Consider the following 16,335-nt stretch of genomic DNA (forward strand, 5'->3'; position numbering starts at 1 on the left):
AACAAAGGTCAACCATTGGCCACTGTCACATTGTGACAAATATTGTTTCAATATGAAAATCAACCATTGTCTCAACAATGCTCCAACGTTGCATTATGACAAAGATTGTCTCAATATGATAATCATGGTCAGCGATGGTCAATCAGGTCAACCTTGGTCAAGCATGGTCAACCATGTTTTATAAAGTCAAACATGGTTATCCATAGTCAATCATGCTCAACTATGCTCAAATGTGGCATTGTGGAAAAAAATTTCTTGATCTGAAAATCAATCACGGTTAAGCATGGTAAAATGTGGTCCAGTATCGCATTGTGATAAGGATTGTCTCTATATGAAAACCAATCATGGTCAACCATGTTTATTTTACTGCTTACAATATTTATCTTAGCATTTGTATAGCTTGGGTTTATAATATTAGTCCCTTGGGTTCATAATCCCTTGGGTTTATTATTCCCTTGCATTTATAATAACAATCCCATGGGTTTATAATATCAATCATGGTCAACCATGGTCAATCATAGCCAACCATGGTTAATCATGGTCAACCATGTTTATTTTAATATTTAGAATATTTATCGTAAGGTTCACATACCCCTCAGTTTATAATATTAGTCCCTATGGTCCAACGTCACATTGTGACAACCATGGTCCAAAGTCGAATTCTGACACAAATTGTATTAATATTAAAATAAACCATCATGAACCATTGTGGATCATGGTAAACCATGGTCCATATTCATAGGGTTTATTGATATAGGGATTCATATTCCTAGGGTTTAATATTTCTCCTTTTGGTTTATTATCAATCATGGTCAACTATGGCAAACCATGGTCAACCATGGTTCATCATGGTCAATCATGGTCAACCATAGTCGAACATCACATTTTGACAAGGATTGTCTCAATATGAAAATCAACCATGGTCAACCATGTTTATTTTAGTATTTATAATATTTATCTTAGGGTTTATATACCTTGCCTTTATAATATTAGTCCCTTTTGTTTAATATTATAAAACGAAGGTCAAACGTGTTTTATAAAATCAATTTTTTTGAGCCTTGGTTAATCAAGGTCAACCATTGGCCCATGTTGCATTGTGACAAAGATTGTTTCAATATGCAAATCAACCATTGTCTCAACCATGGTCCAACGTCGCATTATGACAAATATTGTCTCAATATGATAATCGTGGTCATCTATGGTCAATCATGGTCAACCTTCATCAAGCATGATAAATGATGTTTTACAAAGTCAAACATGGTCATCCATGGCCAATCATGCTCAACCATGGTCGAACATCGCATTGTGACAAAATTTTTCTTCATATGAAAATCAACCATGGTTAACCATGGTTAATCATGGTCAAGCATAGCATTGTCACAAGGATTGTCTCTATATGAAAATCAACCATGGTCAACCATGTTTATTCTAGTTTTTACAATATTTATCTTAGGGTTTATATACCTTGGGTTTATAATATTAGCCCCTTGGGTTTAATATTATTAGCTTGGGTTCATAATCCCTTGGGGATTTAGTATTAATCCCTTGGGTTTATTATTCCCTTAGGTTTGTAATATTAATCCCTTAGGTTTATTATATCAATCATGGTCAACAATTGTCAATCATAGCCAACCTTCGTTAATCATGGGAAACCATGTTTATTTTAGTGTTTACAATATTTATCTTAGGGTTTATATACCTTGGGTTTATAATATTAGTCCCTTGGGTTTAATATTATTCGCTTGGGTTCACAATCCCTTGGGATTTTAGTATTAATAACTTGGGTTAATTATTACCTTCGGTTTAGAGTATTAATCCCTTAGGTTTATAGTACCTGTCAAGGTCAACCATGCTAAATCATAGCAAACCATGGTAAACCATGGTCAAATGTCACATTTCGACAAAGATTCTCTCAATATGAAAATCACCCAAGGTCAACCATGGTCACATTGTGTCAAAGATTGTCTCATGGTCCAATGTCACATTATGACAACCATGGTCAACCTTGATCCAACATCGCATTCTGACACATATTATCTCAATATGAAAATCAAACATCGTTAATCATGGTCAACCATTATCAACCAAGGTCCAATGTCTTATTGTGAGAAAGAATTTCGCGATTTAAAAATCAATCATGGTAAACCATGGTACAATGCCACATTGTGACAAGGATTGTTTCAATATGAAAATCAACCACTGTCAACTATGTTTATTTTAGTTTTTATAATATTTATCTTAGAGTTTATATACCTTGGCTTTATAATATTAGTCCCTTTAGGTTAATATTATTCAACAAAGGTCAACCATGTTTTATAAAATCAATTATGGTCAACCATTGGCCAATGTCGCATTGTGACAATGATTGTTTCAATATGAAAAACAATGATTGTATCAACCATGGTCCAATGTCACATTATGACAAAGATTGCCTCAATATGATAATTATGGTAGACAATATCAATCATGGTAAAACTTGCACAAGCATGGTCAACCATGTTTTATAAAGTCAAACATGGTCATCCATGGTCAATCATGCTCAACCATGGTTGAACATCGCATTGTGAAAACAATTGTCTTAATATGAAAATGAACCATGGCTAAGGATAGTCAACCATGGTCCATTGACACATTGTGACAAGGATTATCTCTATATGAAATTCAACCAATGTCAACCATGGTCAACTATGTCTATTTTAGTGTTTACAATATTTATCTTAGGGTTTATATACCGGGGGTTTATAATATTAGTCCCTTGGGTTTAATAATATTCCCGTGGGGTTTTATTATTAGTCCCTTGGGTTTATTATTGCCTTCGGTTTATAATAACAATCCCTTGGGTTTATAATATCCATCATTGTAAACCATGGTCAATCATAGCCAACCATGGTCAAACATGGTCAACCATGTTTATTTTAGGGTTTATATACCTTGGGTTTATAATATTAGTCCATATGGTCCAATGTCACATTGTGACAACCATGGTCAACCTTGGTCCAATGTTGCATTCTGACACATATTGTCTCAATATGAAAATCAACCATCGTGAACCATCATCAACCATGTTCAACCATGGTCAACCATGTTTATTTTAGTGTTTATAATATTTATCTTAGGGTTTGTATACCTTACCTTTATAATATTAGTCCCTTTAGTTTAATATTATTCAATGAAGGTCAACCATGGTTAACTAGGGTTAACCGTAGGCCAATGTCACATTGTGACAAAGATTGTTTCAATATGAGAATCGATCATTCCCTCACCAATGGTCCAATGTCACATTATGAAAAATGTTGTCTCAATATGATAATCATGGTTAGCGATGGTCCATCATCGTCAAACTTGGTCAAGAATGGCCAAGCATGGCCAAGCATGTTTTATAAAGTCAAACATGGTCATCCATGCTCAATCATTCTCAACCATGCTTGAACGTCACATTGTGAAAAAAATTGTCTTGATATGAAAATCGACCAGGGTTAAGCAAGGTCAACCATGGTCCAGCGTCGCATTGTCACAAGGATTGTCTCTGTATGAAAATCGACCATGGTCAACCATGTTTGTTTTAGTGTTTACAATATTTATCTTAAGGTTTAGATACTTTAGGTTTATAATATCAGTCCCTTGGGTTTAATAATATTCCCTTAGGTTCGTAATCCCTTAGGGTTTTACTATTAATTTCTTGGGTTTATTACTCCGTTGGGTTAATAATAAAAATCCCTTGGGTTTATAATATCAACCATGGTCAACCATGGTAAATAGTAGCCAACCATGGTGAATCATGGCCAACCATGTTTATTTTAGTGTTTACAATATTTTTCTTAGTGTATATATACCTTGTGTTTAATATTATTAGCTTGGGTTCATAATCCCATGAGGTTTTAGTATTAATCCCTTGGGTTTATTATTCCCTTTGGTTTGTAATATTAATCAATTGGGTTTATTATTCCCTTTGATTTATAATATATGTCATGCTCAACCATGGTCAATCATAGCCAACCATGGTCAACCATCATCAACCATGGCCAAATGTTGCATTTCGAGAAAGATTGTCTCAATATGAAAATCAAACATGGTCAATAACCATGGTGAAATTGTGTCAAAGATTATCTCATGGTCAAACCTGGTCTAATGTTACATTCTAACACACATTGTCTCAATATGAAAATCAACCATCGTGAAGCATCATGAGTCATGGTCAACCATGGTAAACTAAGGTCTAATCCCTTGGGTTTATAACATCAATCATTGTCAACCATGTTCAATCATAGCCAACCATGGTCAAGCATGATTATTCTAGTGTTTAATTTTGAGTTAATTATTAATAATTAATTAGTTAATTAAATAATTATATTTAATTATTAATAATGAATCAATTAACTATTTAATAATTAAATGAATTGTTTATCATTTAAATAATTAACAATATTTATATTAATAAATATAATTAACAATACTGATAACAATATTTAATATTAATTTATTAATTTAGCACATTAGATTTATAATAATATTATATTAACAATATTGTTGACACCTAATCATCAAGATTGGGTTAATAACTGAAATTGATGTAAATTAATAATAGAGAATATGAATAGTCACCGGGAGATGAAATGAAAAGTCTCTCCCTCATGTATTTAATAAACACCAACCTAAATGAAATCAACGAATTGTCTTGAGGAGTTACTTCCTGGGCTGACATGGTATCAGAGCCAACGCCATTTTTGGCTTCCCTCTGCTTTGTAACTCCCTATTCTAGCTATGTTCTACCTTGCATACAGAGCGTTGCTCCTCTGCTCTTCTTTGAACGTTTTTTATTCATATTCACCTGCATGTAATATGCTGCTCTACTCTAACATATAATCTTCCTTACATGCACTGAGTTTTTTGTCAAACATAATACCGTCTGAAATATCCCAACATCTGGAATATCTGGATGTTGCCAGAGGCGTTGGAGGATTTTTCAGTCATAGGATTGTACACACATATCGTTTTGTCGCTATATTTTCTCAAGCAACTATAGAAACAGAAGAATCTGTTGGTCATTCAGTAGCCTCGGGATGTCCTTCAAGTCTGTTGGGTTCAAATGATCCAACATTCCCACTGCTTCAGTTAAGTGTCCCCTCCTACAGAGTATGTGTATGTCCTCCAAAATGATAAAGATTGTTGTTTTATTTGCGCTTTCGCTGTAAATTTCATCAACAGTAATGGCAGAAGTGCTCAAGTCCATCTCCCCAATAAATTTTTGCATACCATAGTCTTCTGCCACGACTTCCAGCAGCTGTCAAAATTGATCCGGCTGATGTAGATATAATTGCAACTGAGCTTAAGTTGGACAAGAAAGTGGTTGAGAGAACATTGTGAGAACATAAGGGTGATGCAGTAGCAGCTATATAGTCTTTGCTTCATTGATAAAGCTCATTCTCGTCTTTAAATAAGATAGTAAACTCAATAAATCTAGTTGCATTGTATCTTAGAAGCTTGTAAAGGGAAAATTTCAAAGAAGTTAAGGTTATGCTGAAGCTGCAAAAAAATTGCCAATTGGCTTTTGTAGACTAACTGATTTGGTGCATTACTATAACAGTTGATTCATTTGTGGAATTGCTTATATAGGTCTCAGTAGTTTTCTGTAGATTCCTTTGACAACATAGACAATAGTTGATGACATGAAACTTTGTATCGAAGATGCGATGAAGATGAAAATAATTTTTTCACATATATCTTTGATATTTTTTGTGAATTTGGATTGAGATAGCTTTGAAGATAAATTATTCTACATATCTCTGTCTCCATATATCATATATCAGAATCAATTTTTTAGCAATAGAATTATTTTTACAGCACTTAGATTTTACAGTATGCATTCAATCATATATATTATGGGAATAGTTCTCATTGGAAAGGAGAACTATCCTAAGTGGTCTCGAATAAAAAAAAACACCCTAATTTTCAATGAGTTGTGGAAAGGAGTGTTTATTGGAGACGGAGACAAAGAGCTTGCCATTCGGGAAAATAAGAACAGCAAAGCCTGTGAATTAATTGCAGCATCTGTAAGTGAAGAGGTGAGTCACCATATTTCACCATTTTCAACTACTCTCGAAGCCTTACAAAAGCTGAAAGAACTCTATGACTCATATTCTGCACTTGAAGTTGTTCAACTCATGATTAAACTCTTCACTCTTGAATTGCAAAATAATGACCCTCTTGCTCCTGCATCCAAAGTAAAGTCTATAATGCATGATATCAAATCCACTAAGGTTGAATTGGATATTCCTCTTATCGCTTTTCTCAAGGAACTTTATCCTACTCACTCTAATTATCTTGAGTCATTGGAAGAAAATGGAAATCTTAAAGATATTACCTTTGATTCTCTTGTGAAAAAAATTGCGGAAAGAGAGGAAGCTTTTGGAAAGAAGGTAGCCCCTGAATCTTCTGAAGAGGCTATTTGCCTTGCTCATAAAGAAAATAATCTTGCTCAAGATTCTTCCAGAGGAAGAGGTCGTTGAAGAGGAAGAGGAAGATATTTCAGAGGTGGGGGGGCAGACACTCTCAAGGAGAAAAGTCAGACTTGCACTGCATACGCTGCAAAAGAAATGAATCACATGATGCTTCTACATGCAAGGTACCATGGGACAAAATTGAGTAGTAAAGAAACCAATAGAAAAGTAAAACTAATGACATAGAAAAAGGTAAAGTACCTGAATCCACTCATTATGTTGTGGCACAATGTAATATCAGAGTAAATGAAGACTTATTTAACGCTTCACTTGCTTCTTGGAAAAATGATTATTTGCTTGATTCAGGAGCAACTTGCCACATGACTCATATAAAAGATCTTTTTGAAGAATTTACTGACAATTTTGATGGAGCAGTATATTTTGTAGAGCAATAAAAAATCAAGCCATCAGGGCTTGGTACAATCAGGCTCAAATTGTCTAGTATTCCAGACTTTCTTCTACATCATGTTCTATATCTCCCACAGCTGAAGAGAAATTGCTATCCTTGGTCCAGATCCGCCAGAAAGGTCACTCCATTCATATGTTTGATGGCAAGCTGGAGGTGAGAAAAGCATCTAACCACTCACTTGTCATGATGGGAATAGAAGAAGAAAGGCTTCTCAAGCTACAAGGTACCTTTGCTTGTGCGCAACATTTCTCATACATATCTCATTATGAAGAAGGTGCACTTCCATCAAGTCTATTATGGCATGCTAGATTTGGACATTTGAACTATGACAGCCTCCACTTGTTGAAGAAAAATGGTGTTGTTGGTTTTCCTACAATTCCTAAGAAATTTAAGCAATGTGATGCTTGCATTCTAGGAAAGCATAGCAAATAGTCTTTTCATGATTCACATTCAAGAGAACATAGAAAACTTGAACTCATTCATTCAGATTTATGTGGTCCAATGCCTGTTGCTTCTACAAATGGAAATAAATATATGATGACATTTATTGATGACTACACCAGAACGTGTTGGGTTTACTTATTGAAGAACAAATATGATGCTTTTCAAACGTTCAATAACTTTCATAAATGGATTGAAAATTATGTACAATCTCATATTAGGTTTATTCGCACTAATAATGGAAAAGAATACACATCAAATGAATTTGAAAACTATCTTCGCCAACATGGGATCAAACATCAAACAACTATGCCTTATAATCCCCAATAGAATAGTGTAGCTGAAAGAATGAATAGGACAATCTTAAATATGGTAAACTCCATGCTCTTCTTCAAAAATGTAAAAATAAAGTTTTGGGTTGATGGTGTTCTATGTGTTGCATATATAAAGAATAGATGTCCATCTAATGCTATCATAAACAAGACTCCCTACGAAATGTGGTATGGGCACATTCCTTTGATGGTTCCACCTATTATGCCTTGATACCAAAGGTAAATACAAATAAACATGGTGCAAGAAGTCGTAAGTGTATCTTCCTTGGGTATTCAAACACCTCCAAAGCATACCGTCTCTATGATGAAGTCAATAAAAAGTTTGTTGTATCTAGAGATGTAATTTTTCTTAAATCATCCAAAACTGACAATGTTTTTGAGCAGCAACTTGATCGCTTGGATAGATTCCCAATGCAAAATCATTTCAAGAATTTGATAATCAGATTCCACATCTCGAAGGGGGGATTCCTATACTAGATCAACATGTGGAATCTTCTTCTGAAGAACTCTCTCCACCGCATGAAGCTCCAACAACGGATGATGCTTTAAGTGATGTGATCGATAGAATTGGGAGACTCAATCTTGATTCACTCCCAACTCAACCAATGGAACAGCCTGGACCATCTAAGAAAGGTCCTCCAAAGTGACTAATAAAGACACTTGAAATTTTTCATCTTGATGAGGTTGGAAAGATGGGAACTAGAAATTCGAACCGACAAAATGGAGGTGATGTAGATGACTCTAATTCACCTATTGATATGGATGTTCCATATGATTGTGAATTGAATTTGTCTACATATTTTGAACCAACTTGCTTCAAAGAAGTTGCTTCTCATGACGAATAGAAATAAGCGATGTTAAAGGAGTATGATGCCCTCATAAAGAATGGCACTTGGAAGCTGGTTAATCCTCCATTAGGAACCAAACCAATTGGTTGCAAGTGGGTCTACAAGAGCAAGTATAAAGCTTATGGCTCACTTGACAATCACAAAGCCACGCTTGTGGCAAAAGGTTTTGCACAGAAGGAAGGGTTCAATTATGAGGATAATTCTTCCCCCACAACAAAATTGGCTACTATCAAGACACTCTTTGCCCTAGCAGCTCAAAATGGTTGGAAAATCCATCAAATGGATGTAAAAACTGCTTTCTTGAATGGAGATGTAAAAGAGAATTTTTTTATGTCCCAACCTGAAGGACTTGTTGTGAAAGGATACGAACATAAAGTATGCAAACTTGTGAAATATTTGTATGGCCTCAAACAAGCACTGTGAGCCTAGTATGAAAAACTAACTAAGCATCTTCTGAAACTCAATTTCAAACATTATGATCTTAATGATGCAACTTTATTTGTCAGGAAAGTTAGCAAAACAGTTGTATATCTTGTGGTATATGTAGATGATCTTTTGATAACAAGGAACAATGAAAGATACATTGCATCCATAAAGAAGGAATTGAGGAAAGGTTTTGAAATGACTGATTTGCGCTATGTTGATTATTATCTTGGTATTGAAGTAACTCAAAATTCGAAGTCCATATTTCTTTCTCAAAAGACGTACATTGGAGATCTGTTGAAAAGGTTTGGCATGACAGAATGCAATCCTCTTACTACTCCAATGGAACAAAACTTAAAGCTCACATCTATTGAAGGAAAAGAATTTGAGGATGCAACAAAGTATAGATAGCTTGTACGAAGTCTCAACTACCTAAGTACTACCAGACTAGACATTTTGTTTGTTGTTGGAATCCTCTCCAGGTTTATGCAAAAGCATTGTGAGGGACATTGGTCTGCTGCAAAAAGAGTTCTAAGGTACTTGAAGGGAACTCAAGACTTTGGAATCAAGTATACACAGGTGGATGACTTCAGCTTGATTGGATACTTTGATTCAAACTTCGATGGAGACAAAGAAACAGGGGTATCTACTTCAAGTTATGCTATGAGTCTTGGATCAAGAGTTGTCTCCTGGAGATCATGCAAACAATCAGTTCTAGCAGATTCCATAATAGAAGCAGAATACATGGCAGCAACTGAGGCAACAAAAGAAATTGTGTAGCTCAAGAAAATTCTTGTAGATTTGTAGGTGAAACAAGTACAATCAACTCCACTTATGATTGACAATACCTTTGCAATAAATTTGGTCAAGAATCCAAAGTTCCATGATTGAACAAAGCACATCAATACTAAATATCATCTGATTCAACATCATGTTGAGGCCAAAACAATCCATCCCTACCATTGTTCCACGAACAAGAAAATTGCAGAAATCTTTGCCAAAGCACTTGGAAGAGAAAAGTTTGAAAGATTTAGAACGATGCTTGGACTCACAAACATCCCTTCATATTAAGGGGGGGAATGTTGACACCTAACCATCAAGATTGAGTGAATAACTGAAAATGATGTAAATAAATAATAGAGAATATGAATAGTCACTGGGAGATGAAATGAACAGTCTCTCCCTCATGTATATAATAAACACCAACCTAAATGAAATCAACGAATTGTTTTGAGGAGTTACTACCTGGTTTGACAAATATTAATATTAATATTAGTATTAATATTAATATTAATATTAATATTAGTCTTAATATTAATATTAATATAAAATTTAATTTTAATTTAATTTATGTAATATTAATATTAATATATTAATTTAGCACATTAGATTTATAATATAGCATATATTAAGTTGCAGCGCGTATATCAACCACATTTATTAATGTGATTGTGCTAGTAGACTAACATGTTAATCATTCCATTTATAAAATTAATTAATTATTTTTTTATCAACAAGAAAATCACTAATCTGATTATTATGTTACTATTTCTGCAATAACATACATTATTGGTGGAATTAGATTATTATGTTAGTATTATATAATTTTTTTACATTTGTTTTTATTGTAAATTTTCTAGTGATGCCAGCCTGCTACCGCATCCCAGCTATGCGTTTCGAGGGTGCATGTCATCCTTGGTAAATGTTGCAGTTAATACAAATTGGAGCTCCCATCCACGATCTACGACTGGCACATTTAATAAATTAGTATATGTTGTGTCGTTGTGGGAATCCAACAACTCTTCTACACTTTGAAGGTCTCTTGTATGCCACATATCTCTCTTCTTCTTCTGTGAATAAAGTCTTGAGCCACATTCTCTACTAATTATTGCAAATCTTACCTATGGTTACGTTGACATTTTGTATAGAAGTTAGCATTTAATGTTGATGTCAAGTTGCAAGTTGGGTCTAAAGGGGTTGTTCACAAGTTTTAATAATGGATGCCCACTTGTCATGAGATCCATCACCATGGTCCATGGTGCTATGCTGCATAATAAAGCCAAAGAGAACCTAAAAGATTAAAATGAAAAATAAGTATCATATCAAAGTTAAGTAGGCACAAAAAGTATTTTTATTATTTTGGTGCAGCAACCTCGAACCTAAATGATATTCATGCATATATTAAAACAAAAACCTAAAATCAAATTAAATTTATTAGACTAACTCTTGGTTCAAGCAATACTCAAAGAAAGTACAGATTTCAAAACTTTTATTTAGAAATTACAGATTTCAAAACTTTTATTTAAGTGAAATAGAAAATGTTTTTTTTTAATAATTCAAATTAAAATTTGGTATTTAATTAGAATAATAAATGAAAAAAATTAAAATATTTTGAATAGAAATTTAAAATTTTGATTTGGAGAGGGAATCTATTTATTATATAATTTATATTTATAAACAAGAATCAAGGCTACTGAACTGATACATATACTAGTCATCCACAACACATATCATATTCAAATCTAGGACCTTGTGGTATCAAACAATGTAGAATCAGATGTAAAATGCTTGGAGCAGTGAAGTCCACTCAAAATGAAATTCCATAATCTATAAAAAAAACTATAGTAACCTGAAACTCATAATGATAAAATCAAAGTGTGGAACACAATTGTTAAGTTCATTTTGAACAAAATATAAACAAAGTATAAAGATAATGAGTATGAAGTGCTATATACCAGGGGTGAATCCTAGAATTAAAATAGAAATTAGAAATATGTTGTCAAATTGTGCAATTTATCTTAATTATTTTTATTATTTTTAATTTTAATTTTTTTTATAATGATTTTAATAATGTTCAATAAATGAGTAATAATAAAAATAAGTACAATTAGTCATACCAATTAGTGGGGCCTAGACTGTAGGTTTAATTAATCTCTTTCTCCATTTTCTTGAAAATTTGATATTTTTTTTTCAGTGTTGTTATAAAAACTTTTTCAGTTTATTTTTTCTTTAATTAAATATTTTTATTTAGTAAACTTAAAAATATAAATAATTATTTAATATTCACTTTTAAAGAAAATTAAAATTAGTATGTTTTTATAACAATTTGGCAATGTAGTATAAAAATACATTTATTGATTGAGCTTGAGTTTTTTTACCAAAATATTTCCAAATTATGTTTCTTAGTGTTTTTGCTTCTTTAATAGAGCATATACATTATTATTTTTTAAACATGTGTTGCAAAGTATAATGGAATTACGAACAACATGTTATCATGTATTTATAAAAGATGGTACATTGACTTATGTAGTTTGAGTATTAAAAGATGATGCAGGAGCATTCAACCCAAGGGAAATCATTGTAAATAGTAGACATAGGGGGTCATGCATTTTAGGAATTAGTTTCCTAAGTTCTAAGTCAAAGTAATATTTAAGTGTGATTAATTAGATATTCTCAAAATAAATGAGAACATAGAAACTAGGGAGAGCTTTTAGGCATAAAAGCAATAAATGTGGGCCATTAAGGGATAAGGAGGCTTTTCTGTTTTAAAACAGACTAAAGATAGAATAAAGCCTCAAGAGGTTTTTGTCATGGATGCATGCATGTAGAAGCTTAGGCTTTTGAACGGACCTCAAGGATCCGATCCGATGATTATTATAAATATGTATGTAAGCCTACGAGCAACAAGAGGCCACCAGTATTGATAATCGAGCCTATGAGAGAGGAGGCCACTAGAGTGGAAAATCTGGCCTGTGTGTGTGTGAGTGTATGAGACCGAAGTCTCTCAATGTAAATTCATACCTTTATATTAATATATGCAGAGTTCCTGACTATGTCAGAACATGGGTAATGCGTGCCTGTGATTAGAGCGAGAGGAGGACTGATCGGAAGCATTGTTCTTGAAAGATTTTCCATCTGTGTATCAGAATTAATGGTGTTCTGTTAATATGTCTATGCATGTATTAGACAGATTATTTTACTGTGTAGTGAAAGTGTTGGAGCTGCTTTATTTCCTGCATGATATGTAATTGAAGCTTTGGGGATTATTTCCTTTTATCACGGCGTATGCAGATTCTTTAAGTCATTTTACAAGCTCTGTGAATATCTCTGTTTACACAGAGAATTCCTTATTTTTTCCCTTGGCGGAACATTGGCAGAATTGGAAATCTTATTAAAATTGGTCCAGACCCATATCGGGTCCGAAACCAAATATCGCATTGGAGAGGGGCCTTTAGAACTGTCATGTGAAAGCTCCAAATTAACGGAGCCAAAACCGTTATAAAACCAAATATAAGGGCCATCGGCTCTGTAGAGGCCTTGTATCGCTTCGGAGCAGCGAAGGTAGCGATTAACCAAACCGCTGAAATCTTTCGGACCCGAAATCATTTTAGGACAGGTCATTAAAAGGCATCGGGTCCACAAAGGGTTGGATTGTACGCTCCAATAACTGGATTTGAAATATTATAAATGGCAGTTTGAAGTGGTGTCGGGTTCGCATACTCTTTATATTATAGAACGCCGATAGGAGAGTGCCGATAAGAAATTGCTGATCTCCCGGACCCGAATTCATTATAGGAAGGAGCAATAAGGGGTGTCGGGTCCGCGAGGGAAATCGAAGATCGGAGGAATGGGACTGTTGCGAGGGCCGATAATCGAACCCGCCGAAATATATAGAAGCGGGTATATAATGTTTGAAGTCCGTAAGTATGGACCGGAGTGGGGTTTTATAATGTTTTCCATGTATTCGTATTAGATATGGCCACGGGGGTTTTAAGACTTAATACGCATATTGTAATGTTTGCGATGGTTGAGGGCATGGGATTTAAGGCTTAGCCGATAGTTAATAAGTGGATGGTTGGTGGCTCCGATGGGTGTAAAAACCCATATAAAAGGGATGGCTCTATTTTAATGTAAGTCCATGGATATAAAAGGCTTATAGCCTAAGGAAAGCTTCCGATAGGGCCTTGTGGGGTATTAACCACAGGTTAAGGGCTGAGAGTTATTTAAGAAAGGGGATTTTTGGCTTATACCCAGATCTCTTTTCATCAAGAGGTATCAGAGCACGGAAAGTTTCCTGCGGAGAGAAGGATGCCAAAGCAGCAGAAGTTGGTATTAGAGTTGGAATAGCTCTGTTTGAAGATTCAAGTTTTTTTAAGTTAAGTTAATTGCATGTGCTGAATGAATGTTAGATTTTGGAACTAATGAATATTGCAGCACAGAGATGCAGTGTGGATGATAAGTGAAACAAGATCAACACGATCTTGAAAGTTGAGCTAACAGGTATTATTTATCTCTGGTTTAAAGGTTATGCTTGGATAATTTGATTTATAGACATAGTGAAGAAATCTCAGCGGGAAGAAGTAGATCACAGCTAGAGTGCAATGATGAAGGAGTTCAGCAAGGGATTCTAGGTGAATGTGGCAGAACCTAAAGATTCAACAGAGGTTGAATGAAAAGGACAAGTGTGTTCTTGGAAGTTGTAGATGAGAGAAGCCTAGAAGGAGCAAAGGTGTTGCCCAAGAAGAGGTTCCAGACAGAGGACCGGTGATTACCAAAAGACCAGATCTGGAGGGAAGGATTGGTGAGGTAAGTGGCAGCAAGAGAGTTTGTTGTTGTAGAGGTTTGATGCAACTCATGGGTGAGAAACTCATGGCGAAGGAGATGACTACTGAAAGTCATAAAGGAGAAAGCAGAGGTTCAGAAAGAAGCCACAGTAGAAAAGAGAAGAAATATGCCAAGGCGAATAGCATAAGATAGCGGTTGACTCAGGAAGAGTATGAGAAAGAGAAAGCTGAGATAGCAGTTCATCTTGAGCTATTGATGGAGTTGTTACAGGAAAATATGAAGGACCAGAGAGTGGGTTGGCTCATGAGGAAGAGAGTGAAGTGGCAGAGGCTACAACAGAAAAGAGATCGACAGATAAACATGCAGTTAACAAAAGAGCTGAAGAAGCTCGAGCATATGATGAGTATATAGTTGAGACGTGAAGAACTCAAAGCAGCTGAGTTGAAAGTGGAGGTTTCCATTGGTGAAACAGAGGAGAATATCATTGATGATTTCTTGAACTATTGGGTAGATCCAGATCAGTTGGATAATGTGAACTCTTGTGTTTTTATAGCTGACAATTGTGATGTGATTACAAGTTTTACTGAGGAGGATGTGCAATCTTTTGAAGCTGTCACAAGTATGGAAAAGACTCTTTCAGGGGATAATTACTTGGAAGAAGAAAGCAGCGATGCGTTTGTACTTGAAGCTCTTACAATACAAGAGGAAGTTCTTGTGAATGAGGAAGAGGATCAGCTTGAAGAGCTGGCATATAAACCAACAATTGAGATTGTTGAACTTTGTGATTTTCAAACTGAAGATTTGTGTATGAATGCAGGGATGGTACATGATGATGATATACTTCAGAAATGCCACAAGGAAATTGCATTGTTGGAATTCTTGTTGGAGAATCCAGAGTATGACAGGGATATTGCAGAAGAGAGAGTTCAATACAGTGAACAAGAGGAGAAAGACATCATGGAAACAGATGGTATGAGAGGAAGACTAGTTGATAGTCTTGAGAATTCTTTAGAGAATTCTTTGGGAAGAGAGAATCAACATACTAATTTGTTGACTGAGAGGGAGAATTCAGAACAACATATTGAGGTGTTGGCAGAGGGAAGTAAGGCACTGATGCCTTATGAATTTTATTTTAACAAGTGTTTTGTGAATGCAGGTATTGTTGTAGGTGCTGAGGAACATTTGACTCAGCTGAGGAGTCAAATGAAGGAAGAAGAGAATTCTGTGGAAATTTCTAATCCATGGGATAAGGATGTTATGTTGCTGGAAAGGATGTTGAATGATCAGAATTCAGTGCAGAAAGAATCTCAATTTCAGAATTGGGAGTTGCAGATGCATAGAAATAAAGATCGTAGAAAGGAGTACATAATGTACCTGTCCAGTAAGTTGCTGATAAGAGAAGGCAAGGAAGAAGTTTTCCGTAGTAGCAGACAAGAGGGCATGGATGATTGGGTGGCAATAAGAAATGAGAAGATAAGAACGAAAACAAGCATAGGAGTAAGAACTGAGCAAGCCGTCTTAGCTCAGTAGGCAGCAAGAAATCAGTAGCTTGAAGATTTATTGGACAGAGAAATTGAATTAATCAGAAGAATCATGTTGAAAGTGTCTCAGAGGAAGACATCAACAAGGAAGAGAAGTAGCAGAAGCAATAGAAAGAAAATAAAGACAGAGACAGATTGTAAAAGTGCAGCAAGTGGAGCAAGACAGCATAAAGTGTGGAGACCTGGAGAAGAACAACAGGCAGAAGCAGCGACAAATGGAAAGTTGCAACACAAGATATGGGATCCAGGAAAACATAGATCTGAACACATGATCAGGAG

This window comes from Pinus tabuliformis, chromosome 4_1 (assembly GCF_031772625.1).
Source record: "Pinus tabuliformis cultivar Carrire ecotype Pingquan chromosome 4_1, CPIR1, whole genome shotgun sequence".
NCBI lineage: Eukaryota > Viridiplantae > Streptophyta > Pinopsida > Pinales > Pinaceae > Pinus > Pinus tabuliformis.